At 64.1% G+C, this 13,584-nt stretch overlaps 1 long non-coding RNA gene across 3 annotated transcripts; it reads right to left on the bottom strand.

Moving 5' to 3' along the window:
- Positions 1-2,936: 2,936 nt before the first annotated feature.
- LOC141958778 (uncharacterized) lies at positions 2,937-6,281 on the bottom strand. 3 transcript variants are annotated; one of them, XR_012633338.1, is made up of 4 exons: positions 6,197-6,281; positions 5,018-5,134; positions 4,522-4,669; positions 2,937-3,109 (listed from the first exon to the last, which is right to left on the bottom strand). It is a non-coding gene; the product is annotated as an uncharacterized LOC141958778 (long non-coding RNA). The 3 variants fall into 3 exon arrangements; XR_012633339.1 differs by lacking the exon at positions 6,197-6,281 and adding an exon at positions 5,622-5,642; XR_012633337.1 differs by lacking the exon at positions 6,197-6,281 and adding an exon at positions 5,271-5,423 and having other exon boundaries at positions 2,938-3,109.
- Between the last annotated feature and the right edge of the window lie 7,303 nt (positions 6,282-13,584).

Raw genomic sequence — 13,584 nt, 5'->3', positions numbered from 1 at the left:
GGCGTGCCGAAAGCGCCGGGGGCGTGCCGAAAGCGCCGGGGGCGTGCCGAAAGCGCCGGGGGCGTGCCGAAAGCGCCGGGGGCGTGCCGAAAGCGCCGGGGGCGTGCCGAAAGCGCCGGGGGCGTGCCGAAAGCGCCGGGGGCGTGCCGAAAGCGCCGGGGGCGTGCCGAAAGCGCCGGGGGCGTGCCGAAAGCGCCGGGGGCGTGCCGAAAGCGCCGGGGGCGTGCCGAAAGCGCCGGGGGCGTGCCGAAAGCGCCGGGGGCGTGCCGAAAGCCGAGATACAGGAGCAGGGGCGGCCTGAGCTCGGGCACAGCGTAGAGGCGGGATTACCAGGAGGGAGGGAAATGGGCAGGCAGGCACATGGAGCGGCAGACAGGCTCGCCGAGGATAACAATGCCTGGGAACTGGCCAGAGAAAGCTGTGGGCAAAAAGAGACCCCAAAGCCGATCTGAAACAAGAACTGAACAAGGAAAATAACAGCGTTAGGTTACAGGAGAGAAAGGGAGGATGAAACAAAGGAAGGAGAGAGAGCAGGACCAAGCATCTGGAAGAAAGAAAAAGGGAGAGCTAGAAGAAGACACAAGAGGGAGTGGGAGCAGGAACGAACGAGAGCAGAAGTACAGGGAAGAAAAAAACAACAAAAATCATAGCAGCATGGGATAGAGAGGGGGCCAGGGGACAGCCCAAAACGTCCAAGAGGGGCAACAGGGCCCGAGGGTCCGCGACTCACCGCAGCTGTCGCTCTCAGCGCTGCCAGGAAAAATTTGCCGATTCAGACCCTTCTTTCTCCTTCTCTCCTCCCTTCCTTTTCTGGAGGTGCAGTCGCTCAGCTGCCCTCCACCTCAAAGAACACGCGGGTGTCTCTCGGCTCTTACAAAACGCAGCTTCCTGCACGTGTGGCCTCGCTCGCACGCTGCGCTGCCGTACCGCGCTCTGGGTGACGCGCACGGACCCTGATCGCACGCTGGCGGTCCGGCCCGCTGCGGACTGTACAGAGGGCTCCTGCCTCGCCCAGAGAGGCAGGCTCTCTCTTCCTGCAGTGGAAGGCAGCTGCTGCCCACATGCCCTTGATTTTCTTCTTTCCCTTTCTCAGGCCTCTCCAGCTTCAGCTGTGACAGCTCCTGTCCACAGCCAGAAAACGTCCCAGGGGCCTGTCCCTTCTCACCTCTCTGCTGCGAGGAGCACAAGGGCAGGCAGAGAACCCCACACAGTTCTGAAGTGGGTCCAGTCGACAGCATCCCCAGGGAAGGAACAGGCAAGCGCGGCCCCGGTGAGGCCTCTGGGAGAAGGTGAAGCGACTGCCGTTATTACCGTAGATCGTCCCTGGCCGGAGCCCCCCTTCCACAGGGGCTCCTGCGGAGGCGCCAAGGGCCGGCTTGCCGCCATCCCCGCGGGGCTCGGGGGTGACCTGGGGCTACGGGACGGGCTTCAGGGTGAGGTGCGAGACCTGGGGCCAGGACACGGTGCGGGCGAGGCCAGTGCCAGCTCAAGGGGAGCTCTGGCAAGCTGGGGAGGCACCCGGCACCAACCCCCGGGGGACACCCATCTTCTTCCCCTCTGCCTTTGTCCCAGCTCTCGGGTAACTCCCTGGGGCTCCCCCGGCCCGGATCACCTCCAGGAGAGCCGAGGCCTGACACAGCAGGCGGTGTGAAGCTTCCTGCCCCACCGCTGCCGTGTGGCCAGCGGGCAGGAGGGGCCCCCACACCTGCCAAAGGGGCGGGCCGGCCTCGGCCCTCGCCCACCCCCAGGAATCACGCCCAGCAAGCCTCACGCTGCGGCAGCAGGAAGGCGGCTCTGGCGGTGCCGCACACCTGTGCGGGGCCGGCGCTGCAGTCCTGCCCTTCGCGCACCGAGCGCCCGCCGGCAGCGTGACGTGGGGCGGCGGCAGCATTTCCTTACCAGGAGGGGGCACCGAGCGTGGCCGCACCCCCCCACGGGCATCGGAGCATCGCACTGACGTTGCTGGCGGGCGGCAGCGTGGGGCACGGGGCCACCTCTGTGTCGCCCACCGACAGCACCGTGTGGCGTTTGCCAGGCAGCGGCGGTTAGCGCGGGCGAGCGCCACCCCCCGCGCGAGCGGCGGCCGAGCGGCACGTCACTGCGCACACGCTCTCGAGGAACGGGCACGACGCTTGGTGGGGAGCAGCTGGAAGCCCCCGGGAATCCACGTGAAAGCGGCAACAAAACTATCCCTCGTGCTGCGCCACAGGGGCCGCGGCGGTAGCGAGGACTGCGCCGCGCTACGGGCGCCCACGAGCGGTGCAGCTGCCTGGCAGCCGAGTCTGCAGAACCTACAGCTCCTGGCACGCGCTGGCCAACGCGGCACGGCCGCCTGCACGCCAAGCGCTGTAAGACACCGCATCCCAGCGTGACCCAGGGAACCAACGCGGCTGGCCAGAAACCCCACACGCCAGGACCACAGCTCCCGCTGGGTTGCGAGAGGCAGTTTTCTCTGCTTTCTGACCCTGCAGCAACACCGTTGCTCACCCCTCCGAACCCCCACCAATGCACCCAGAAGCCTCACCACCGGCTCGGGGCAGCCCCTGCCACCACCTCCAACACTGCCACCCTGCAGGCACCGCCATCCTCCCCAGGAGCTGCCAGCTGATGGCACGGCTCCACTCACCTTCTCCCTCGGTGCAGCCAGGGCCCAGCAATGCTCAGCGACTGCTCTGCTCCTCCCTTGGTTGACACCGACCCCTCCGACGGCTGCCTTGCTCTTAACAGCAGCACCCGCCCCTCCACCCGGAGCAAGCCCTTTACAGGGAGGGGCCGCTGCCATCAGCCTCACTGCCCACACCTGGGGCCCCTCCAGCCCCAGCCCACAGCTGGAGGCCATCACCCACCCCCACAGAGCATCATCACCCCTCCCAGCCCCTCACCTGGGGCAAAGGAAGCACAAAAGGCAGCCGGCAGCCAGCAAGTGTTTATTCAGTCACACACAGAACAAGTCCCAGAAGGGAGTGAGTCTGCTCCGGGGCTCAGGGCCCCTAATGCTGCCCCTGCCCCTGGCACACCTTGGCGCTTGTTCCCGGAGCCACGCTCCTCAGTCCAGCCGGGAACAGTCAGTCGGTTCCTGGAGCAACAAGCTGCAGGGCAGAGCTGGAAACTGCCAAACATGAGGAGAAAGATGCAGGACACAAGAAGACAGAAGAAAGGTGGCAGCTAGCTGACTAGTACAGGGGTAGAGAGAAAACAAGAGATGAGCAATGGGGCGGTGAGAGGATGGGGACAGGGAACCCAGCGTGGATATGCAGAAAAAAAAGCAGCAGGGAGAGAAGAAAACAGGCAGCAGAAAGAAGGAGGAGGAGCAGGACAGAAACCAACAAAGAAGGACGAGGAGCAGCATAGAGATGCAGAAAAAAAAAAGCTGGGATGGGTGGCACAACAGACATGGAGGGGGAAAAAAAAAAAGGGGGGGAGCAGGGAGCTAGACCAAGCAAGATGGAAGAAAGACCAAAAAGCTCCAGAGAACAGGGCACAGAGGGAGGAAAAAGCAACAACGATGGGGAGTCAGGACAGCAAACCATGGGAAGGAACACAAAACAAATCACATCGCTACATGTGACAGGGCAGAGAAGGAAGAATTAGGAAACAGGGACAGAGACACAGAAAAAAAGAGACCTGGAGCCAAAAACTAATCCTGATGCATACAGAAAGAAGGGGGGTGGGGGTGGGGGGGTGTATTCTAAAACAGGGGAAACAGAGACAGAGAGATGGAGAAAAGACAAAAGCAATAGACGACAAGGCATCGAGAGAGGAATTACTGAATAGTAACAGAGCGCCAGCCAGAAACAGGCCACAAAGCAGCAAAGATCACAGGGGGTACGGGGCACAGAGGAAGGAATTCGCAAACCCGGCACAAGGAGCCAGACAGAGAGAGAGCGAGGCAAAAATTAAATGGTGAAAAGAGACAGACCGCAGGGCAGAGGGAGGAATTGATAAACAGGGACAGGGCACCCGACAGAGCATGATGGAGAACAGGGAAAAAAAAAATAGCAGCAAGCTACAGGGAAGAGGGAGGAATTAAAGACCAGTGACTGGAAGACAGACAGCGACACATGGAGAGAGAGAAGACAAAAGAGCGATGGGCAACAAGATGGATAGGGAGGAAATGAAAAACAGCAGAAGGGAGTCAGCCAGAGAGAAAGACACCGAGGAAAAAGGCCAGACAGTCTATGAGGGACGGAGGTAGGAATGAAAAACGGGGGACAGGGAGCAGGAAAGAGAGAGATGGAGATCGCAGGGAATAGCAGCGGGTGCAGGAAGAAGAAAGGGGCATCAATAGGAACAGGGAGCTGGACAGAGAGGGATGGAGAAAGGCAACAAGAGCGGCAGGGTACAGGGCAGAGAAAGGGAAGACCTACAAGATGGGGACAGGGAGATGCTCCAAGCAAGACGGAAGATACAGGTGAGCAAAAAAAGTTGAGCAGCACCAGAAAGAGAGGAGTCTAGGAGAAAGACAGGGAGGGACCAGGCCACACAAGAGGGATGAGAGGGGCCCAAGAGCTCGGGACTTACTGCAGTTCTCCGCGCTGCCAGGAGAATTTGACAGGTCAGACTCCTCCTTCTGTTTGCCTTCTCCCTTCCTCTTCTACAGCTCCAGGTGCCTGGCTGTCCTCCACTTATGAGAAGATGTAGGTGTCTCACAGCTCTTACGAGATGAGGCCTGCTAGACACAGAACCTCATTCAATCACACACTACGTGCAGGAGTAGGACAGAGGAAAGAGAGAGAAACCGAGAAGTGAGGAGCAGAACGGAAGGATCGAGAGAGAAATGGACTGAGCAGTGATGCAAAAGGTACAGAACAAGCAGTCAGAAGTGCAGACAGAAAAAGAAAAGGGAGCAGCAAGACAAGAGAGAGAAAGTGAGAGAGGAAGGGGGAGCAAGGCAGAAGAAAAGAAAGAAAAGATATAGAGAAGAAGAAAAAAAAAATCACAGCATGGGAAAGAGAAGGGCGGGAAGGGACTGGGACATACAAGGGGGGCGACAGGGCCCCGAGGGCCCGGGACTCACCGCGGCTCTCGCTCCCGGCACTGCCGGGAGAACTGGACAGGTCAGATGCTTCTTTCTCCTTCCTTCCTCCTGCCCCTCCTCTTCTTCTGAAACTCCACTCGCCCGGCTGACCTCCCCCTAAAAGAATACGCGGGTGTCTCTCGGCTCTTACAAGACGTGGCTTCCGACACACGCAGCCTCGCTCGCTCGCTCCGCGGCCGTTCCGCGCCTGGGTCCGGCCCGCTGCGGACTGTGCAGAGGGCTCCTCGCTCACCCGGAGAGGCAGGCGCTCTCCCCCTGCAGGGCGAGGCGGCTGCTGCCCACATGCCCTTGACGTTCTCCTTCCTTCCCTTTCTCCGGCCCCTCCAGCTCCAGCCGCGGCGGCTCCCGCCCCGCTGCCCACGGCCGGGAAGGCTCGGCTCCGCCCGTCCCTTCTGGCCCCCGAGCCGTGAGAAGCGCCAGGCCGGGCAGAGACACCCCACGCCAGCCCGAGCTGGGCGCAGCCGGCGGCATCCCCGGGGCAGGAACGGACACGCGCGGCCCCAGCGCGGCCTCGGGAGGGGGCACGGAGGCGGCAGGGACCCTTATTGCCGCGGACCGGCCCGGCCGCAGCCCCAACACTCACCTCCGCCGCGCACGCGCACTCCCGGGAGACGCCGCGGCCGCGCATGCGCACCCCCGGGCCGGGGGGCACACCGCGTCTCGGGGAGCCGCGGGCAGCCCGCGGGAAACCGCCACAAAACCGCGTCTCGGGCCGCGCCGGTACCGAGGGCTGTGCCGTGCCGCGCGCGCCCGCCAGCGCCGCAGCTGCGGGGAACCGAGAGCGCAGAAACTGCAGCTCCCGGCGTGCCCCGGGGAGCCAACATGGCCGACCGGAAGCCCCCTGCACGTGACTACGGCTCCCGCCGCGCCGCCCGCGCACCCGGAAGCCCGGCCGAGCGCAGCCCCGCGCGGCTCCGGGCAGCGCCGCCGCCGCCCGGCCCCGACGCGGAGCGGCCTCCGCCCCCGGTCCCGCCGCACCTTTCCCCGCAGCCGCCCGGCCCCGCTCCTGCCTCGGCTCGCACCGGCTCCTCCTCCAGCACCGGCCCCGGACAGGGAGGGGTCGCTGCCTGCAGCCTCCCTGCCCGCCCCTGCGGCTCCTCCGGCCCGGCCCACGCTCCCCCCCCCCCCCCCCCCCCCGGTAACTATAGCGACCAGCACCGTTAATAAACGCCGGAGATGCCCGTCACTCCTCCGAGCTCGCGCTCTATGGGCCGCCGGTCCTCCGGTCGCGGGGCCGCCGCCGCGCACGCGCACTCCGGGGGCCGCCCGGCGCAGCCGCACGCCGCAGGTCGCCTCTCCCCGCCGGGGGAACCTTCCCCGGCCAGCGGGAGCAGCCGCTGGACGAGACCGCTCCGGTGCGCGGGCCGACGGGACCGACGCTGCCAAATCTTATAACCCCCCGGAGAGGGAGGAGCTCCGGCACGGCCGCAGCGCAGGGCAGCGCAGTCTCGCCTTGTGACCCAGAACTCAGCGGGGTGACCGAAGTGTCGGTCAGAGCAGCCTCAGGGCTCTTCGGACGGGTGGAAGGGGGAGGAAAGCCTGTGACAACGCGACACGGGAGCGCAGAGTTGTTTTAAGGACGAAACAGCGTAACTTCGGTCCCTGGGAGACCAGTACAGTAACTATTAAAAGCACACGTATTGTTAGATATTTTTCCTAAACTCACATTTATCCAATTTAGTTTTTCAAATCCTGGTGATAGCAGAAATAGTTTTTTAAAAAAACCCAGATAAATCCAGGAACATTTCTGCCCGCGTTCAGCCGCTCTTCTGGAGCGTACGCTAGGAGCTGGAGAACCCGAGCAAGCTGTCTGATTATATTTACGGCAGCTCTGGCCCCGACAGCTCCCCCGTCCGTCCCCTTGCCAGGAACTAGCGCCGCGGCGGCTACAGCTCAGCCCAAAGCCAAACCGACACCGACCTCGGCTCTGGAAAGCGCCACCTCATCTCCCCCCGTTTTGCTGATTAGGGATATCAATTCAACTCAGACACCGGAGTGAAAGGAGCAGGCGTATTTTATTAGAAATAACTAAATAACAGAAGAATATGGAAAACACGCAGTCAGGAAAGACGGAAGAGTGCACTCACACAGATAGGAAAATACAGGGTAACGCATCAAATCCTGACTGCCTGAGAGAGAGGGAACAGCGATTAAAAAAGATCCCTCAGCACCTGCACCCGTTGCCATCACCCAGACCCGCAGGCAGCCCCGGTTACAGCGAGGGTTTGCAGAGCCTTTCCCGGCAAGTGGGAAACCCTACGCGGTGCGTCCACCCGTAGGTGAGGCCTCCAAAGTCGCTGTGAGCGGGTCCACCCTTCTATACCCCAAAATCGGCAAGCCAGAAGAGCTGGCACCTTGGTTTGGAGCGGAAATATCTGGTTTCAATCTCACATTAGATTCCCCCGGAGCCTGGCCAGGGCTCAGGGGAGAAGCTAAGGGAGCTCCTCTGCTTACCCAGGCAGACTAGGTGCAAGGGCTCACGTCAGGCCACAGGGCCAGACTACGGTCTCCACGACCCGGTTATTTCATCCCCACACAAAGAAAGATAAATGTACATTCAAGAGAGCCACGTCTTCCACACCTCTTTCACTAACGATGACATACTGAGTGAGCAGCTTCGGCTCAGGGCCTGTTGTTCAGGCTTCAATACTTCCACTTTTTACATCGGAATAGGTGGTTGGTTATCACTTAGTAAAATACCTGTTAGCACAATGGTTAACAGTTACAAAATACACAGGACTCGTCTACAAGTCAACTCTGGCTTGGCCCTATGGTCCAAGCCTTAGCGCTTCACCCCGAGAGTCCCCTTGCAAGCAGCCAGGACCAACACACGCCGCAAACATTCCAGCGGCTGCCAAAGGTTAAAATCCCACGCGCAGCGCCACGTGGCAGGCAGCGGTTAAAGCCGAGTTGGGCAGAAAAGGAGCTAAATGGGGAACACGCAGTTGGAGAAAGCATCTGATTGAGCACCCCCGGCACTGAACAGATGGGGAAAGGGTGGGCACAAACGCCCTTTTGGGGCAGGGAAGAGGAACGTGCTCCTCCAGAGGCTGAGATCCAGCCGCTTCCTTCCCCGTACAGGTGCGGAAAGAGAAGCACTCAGAGCAGGGGAATCCACCTCCAAAACCCTGCTCCCGACTGCTCTTCCCCCGGCATCCCACGCAGCCTCAAAGGGCGCTGCGGGTGGCTGCAGAGCCCTCCCGCTCCCCACGGCTGGTGCAGCCACATCCAAGTACAGAAAGGAGTTTTGAGAAAACTTCAGGAAGTTGGGTCATCGTCAGGTGGAATGGGAGCAGGTTCTAAAACTGGAGAACTACCAAGAGCCGAGTACTTGCTCACGAGGCAAAGAAAACATCCCCAAAGGGGCAGGGACGCTTGAGGCGACCACAGCCCAGGTGACAGGGAGATCCCCTGCCCAGGAAGGCTTTCTCTCGCCTCTTTGGCGGACCGCTGCCGCTACTCCTCCCGCTCGCTCTTGCCTCGAAGGTCCTTCTGCACGCGGTGGATGTCTCTCCCTTCTCCACGAACAACTGCTGCAAGAGCAGGAGAATGCCATCAGGTCTGAGAGCGACGACGGTCCTGGGTGAGAGCTGGCCACAGCACCACCTGAACACCGGCCGCCCTCACACAGCCCTATACCCCCGCCCCCCCGAAAAAACCTCACAGATCGGCTTTTCTTACCCAATCGGTGCTCCGGTGCTGCCACACGTGGAGTCGAGGCGGGCGCTGGAGCTGGGCTCGGAGTCGGGCACTCTGGGCAAACGGAGCTGGGCATGCAGAGCGGCGGCCACCGAGGCTGCGCCCCTGCTTACAGGGGGCTCGAGCCGCTGCCGGGACTGCAAAGTGCCCGGGACTGCAGGGCACGGGCCAGGCCCCGACTTACAGGGCAGCCCCGGTCCCAAAGGCCCACGAGGCCCCTCCTCTCCGCTACAGGGGCGCCCTGACCCGCACCCCGCTAACAGGGCCGCCACCCCACACAAGGCGCCAGCCAAGCACTATCGAGAGTGCTGGGCGCTGTCTGCCCTGAAGGCAGGTGAATCGGCAGCAGCGGCCCTTTCCCAAGAGGTTCTGGGGGCTGGGGAAGCAGAACTTCCCGAGGGGGGTTCCTCATCGCTTGGGAGAAGCTGCCGCGTCACTGCGGAGCAGCTGGTTGCAAGGGGCTGGCGGCTGAGGCCCACCCGTGCTGCCTGTCCCCCTAAATCTCCCCCTGCCCTGCCGTACCCCTGTCCCCTCTCCCTCTATGCTTTAAGCCCCCAGGCCGCCGGGCACCACCAGGTGAGAAAATGGGGTCTGAGGCGGCTCAGGCCGGGGCAGGGGGCAGGAGGGAGGAGGGAGGGCCGGGGGCCAGAGCACGCTGAGGGAAGGTCCCTCAGGCGGCCAGCTTCCCCGTCGTCCAGGCAGAGGAGCTGGCGCCCGACCGCGCCGTCCTTCCAGGCACCTGCTCCCGGAGAAGGAAGAAGCATCCGTGGCCTGCGGAAGAAACTACGAGGCGAGGGCAAGCGAGAGGAGGAGCGGCACGCTGAAACCGGGGAAAGAGAAAGGGGCTGCGGGCAAAGGGCCCTCCCTGTCACCACGGCTGCTGTGGGACAAGAGCATCCTGGGCGCTTTTGGGAGGGTCTCGAGGACTCTGGGGCAGGTACTTGGCTCAGGGCCGTTCCCTGCGTTTCTAGAGGCTACCGCGGTTCTCGGTGAAGGGGACACAACTGCCGAGCCTTTGCCCTCGAAGGCCGGGGGCCGCAGACGCCCGCTCGCTACCCGCTCCTCCTGCCGAGGGCGGGGGACGGGCACAACCCTGCTTACAGGGCCGTCGGGTCAGAGGGCTCCACGGCTCGTGGCACTCGCCCCGAGTACGGGGCCGGCACGCTGGCAGGTCGCCAGCAGGACAGGCAGCCACCCAGGCCCAGAGAGCGGGCGGGTCACGCGTCGGCCGTGCTACGACCGCGCGGCTTGGCTCCGTCCTTGGAAAGGAGGGGCCAGCCGGGACTCGCCCTCCGCTCGCGGGCTCAGCGGGGACCGACCCCCTGTTGCTGCACAGAGCCCCTCTTTCCCTCCCGGGAAGTTTAAGCTAAGTACGCTGCAGCGATTTCAACAGGGGCCTAAACAAGAAGCTCCTTCACTCGCTCACTCGCACCGACGCGGACACAGGCAGGCACACGGACACGGACAGGGGGAAAGAAAACTTCCCAGGAGAGAGAGCGAGCTCTGTGCAGCCAATGTCTGGGGAGCCGTCCCCTCCCGCGAGCAAGAGAGCAGAGCCTCGGACCTGCCCCCCCGGACGCACGGAGCCCAGAGGGACTCAACGTGCCACGGGCCTTCGCGGGGGACCAAGGGACAAGTGCCGCGACGCGCCCCGACTCCAGGGGGTCACGCTGGCCAGGCCGCCAGCAGGCAGAAGGCCGCCAGGGCCGGGGAAACAGCCCTCCCCTGCCTACAGGGCGGGCTTGGGGGCCAGAGAGCCCCATTTGCCCCTCGGTGCGGGGACGGTGCCGCTCTCTCCTTACAGGGTCGCCCCTCTCTCCGGGCAGCCAAACCGTCGGGGCAAGGGGGCAAAAGGCCAGAGACCCGAGCCCTGCTTACAGGGAGGTCACCCGGCGCAGCGCCGGCCAGGACACCAAAGGTGCCGGCAACGGTGCCGTGGGGAGGCCCCTTTGCCCTGAGCTCCCGCCTCTCCCCCCAGCCCTCTCTTCAGCCCGCCGCTCCTCCTCTCCCTCGCTCTGGCCTCGCAGCTCCTTCACGATGCCTTGTCTTGCTTCTCGAGGAGCTGGTGCTCGGAAGGAAGGCGCTGCCAGGCGCCACCTCCCCCACCCGGAGGACAGAGCAGAGACCCCGGCCCCGCTGCCAGGCCCCCCCCCGTGCCCAAGTTACAGGCCGGCCGGCCTGGCTGCGGCTCACCACCACGGCGCGCTTTAGGAGCTCCGCTTCCCGCCCCGGCCGCAGAGACGGCGCCGCTCGCCCCCCTTAGAGGGTTGCCACCTGCCCGGCAGCCTGACCACGGGGTGACGTGGCAAAAGGCCGGCAAAAACCCAAAGACCCGAGCCCTGCTTACAGGGGGGTCACCCGGCACAAAGCCGGCCAGGGCACCGAAGGTCCTGGCGACACGCTGGTGCGACCACAGCCCCGGTGACGGGGAGGTCCCTTTGCCCAGAGCGCCCTTCTCCTGCCTCCTCTTGCTGCCCAGACTTCCTCCGCTCTTGGCCTGCAGCGGTACAGGACGGAGACCTCCACGCTGCTCCGCCGCCTGCTGCAAGGGCAGGAGGATGCCGTCAGGTCCGAGAGCGATGCTGGTCCCCGGCGAGAGCTGGCCACAGCACCACCCGAACCCCGGCCGCCCTCCCACCACCCACCCCGCGAAAAAACCTCGCAGATCGGCTTTCCTCACCCAGTCGGTGCTCCAGTGCTTCGTGCAGGGACCGTGACAGGCTCTCATCTGCAATGGGCTCCTGGCAGCGTCCGGCGGCTCCTGGCAGCGTCCGTCAGGGCCTGGACCCTCCTCAGCCCCTGAGGTGATGGCGGTCCCTCCTCATGCAGCTCCAGTCCCCCCCCATGCGCCCTGACGCAGGTCTGCTGCCCCTCCTAGGCGACGGCACTGGCCCCCCACCCTGCAGCAGCTTTGATCCCCTGCCAAGGTGGCTCCAATCCCTCGGCCCCGAGTCGATCCATTTCTTGCTGAGGCAGCGCCGACTTGCGCTCCCCTTTCCCTCAGGCGGCCGCTCTGCCCCTCACAGCGGCGCTTTGCCCAGAGCGCGCTTCTCTTTCTTCCGCTTGCTGCCCAGACTTCCTTCGCTGCTCCTCCTGCTAACCCTTGCCTTGCACGGCCTTCCGCATGCGGTGGATGTCTCTCCCTTCTCCACCACCAAGTGCTGCAAGAGCAGGAGGGTGCCGTCAGGCCTGAGAGGGACGACGGTCCCCGGCGAGAGCCTGACACGGCACCACCCGAACCCTGGCCGCCCTCCCACACCACTATTCCTCTATACCCCCCCCCCAAAAAAAACCCTCACAGATCGGCTTTTCTTACCCAATCGGTGCTCCGGTGCTGCCACACGTGGAGTCGCGGCGGGCGCTGGAGCTGGGCTCGGAGTCGGGCACTCTGGGCAAATGGAGCTGGGCATGCAAAACGGCGGCCACCGAGGCTGCGCCCCTGCTTACAGGGGGCTCGAGCCGCTGCCGGGACTGCAAAGTGCCCGGGACTGCAGGGCACGGGCCAGGCCCCGACTTACAGGGCAGCCCCGGTCCCAAAGGCCCACGAGGCCCCTCCTCTCCGCTACAGGGGCGCCCTGACCCGCACCCCGCTAACAGGGCCGCCGCCCCACACAAGGCGCCAGCCAAGCACTATCGAGAGTGCTGGGCGCTGTCTGCCCTGAAGGCAGGTGAATCGGCAGCAGCGGCCCTTTCCCAAGAGGTTCTGGGGGCTGGGGAAGCAGAACTTCCCGAGGGGGGTTCCTCATCGCTTGGGAGAAGCTGCCGCGTCACTGCGGAGCAGCTGGTTGCAAGGGGCTGGCGGCTGAGGCCCACCCGTGCTGCCTGTCCCCCTAAATCTCCCCCTGCCCTGCCGTACCCCTGTCCCCTCTCCCTCTATGCTTTAAGCCCCCAGGCCGCCGGGCACCACCAGGTGAGAAAATGGGGCCTGAGGCGGCTCAGGCCGGGGCAGGGGGCAGGAGGGAGGAGGGAGGGCCGGGGGCCAGAGCACGCTGAGGGAAGGTCCCTCAGGCGGCCGGCTTCCCCGTCGTCCAGGCAGAGGAGCTGGCGCCCGACCGCGCCGTCCTTCCAGGCACCTGCTGCCGGAGAAGGAAGAAGGAAGAGGCATCCGTGGCCTGCGGAAGAAACTACGAGGCGAGGGCAAGCGAGAGGAGGAGCGGCACGCTGAAACTGGGGAAAGAGAAAGGGGCTGCGGGCAAAGGGCCCTCCCTGTCACCACGGCTGCTGTGGGACAAGAGCGTCCTGGGCAACTCTGGGAGGGTCTCGAGGACTCTGGGGCAGGTACTTGGCTCAGGGCCGTTCCCTGCGTTTCTAGAGGCTACCGCGGTTCTCGGTGAAGGGGACACAACTGCCGAGCCTTTGCCCTCGAAGGCCGGGGGCCGCAGACGCCCGCTCGCTACCCGCTCCTCCTGCCGAGGGCGGGGGACGGGCACAACCCTGCTTACAGGGCCGTCGGGTCAGAGGGCTCCACGGCTCGTGGCACTCGCCCCGAGTACGGGGCCGGCACGCTGGCAGGTCGCCAGCAGGACAGGCAGCCACCCAGGCCCAGAGAGCGGGCGGGTCACGCGTCGGCCGTGCTACGACCGCGCGGCTTGGCTCCGTCCTTGGAAAGGAGGGGCCAGCCGGGACTCGCCCTCCGCTCGCGGGCTCAGCGGGGACCGACCCCCTGTTGCTGCACAGAGCCCCTCTTTCCCTCCCGGGAAGTTTAAGCTAAGTACGCTGCAGCGATTTCAACAGGGGCCTAAACAAGAAGCTCCTTCACTCGCTCACTCGCACCGACGCGGACACAGGCAGGCACACGGACACGGACAGGGGGAAAGAAAACTTCCCAGGAGAGAGAGCGAGCTCTG

The sequence above is a fragment of the Athene noctua genome, chromosome 3 (assembly GCF_965140245.1).
Source record: "Athene noctua chromosome 3, bAthNoc1.hap1.1, whole genome shotgun sequence".
Taxonomy (NCBI): Eukaryota; Metazoa; Chordata; class Aves; order Strigiformes; family Strigidae; genus Athene; species Athene noctua.
This window is presented reverse-complemented; position numbering and strand designations above follow the sequence as displayed.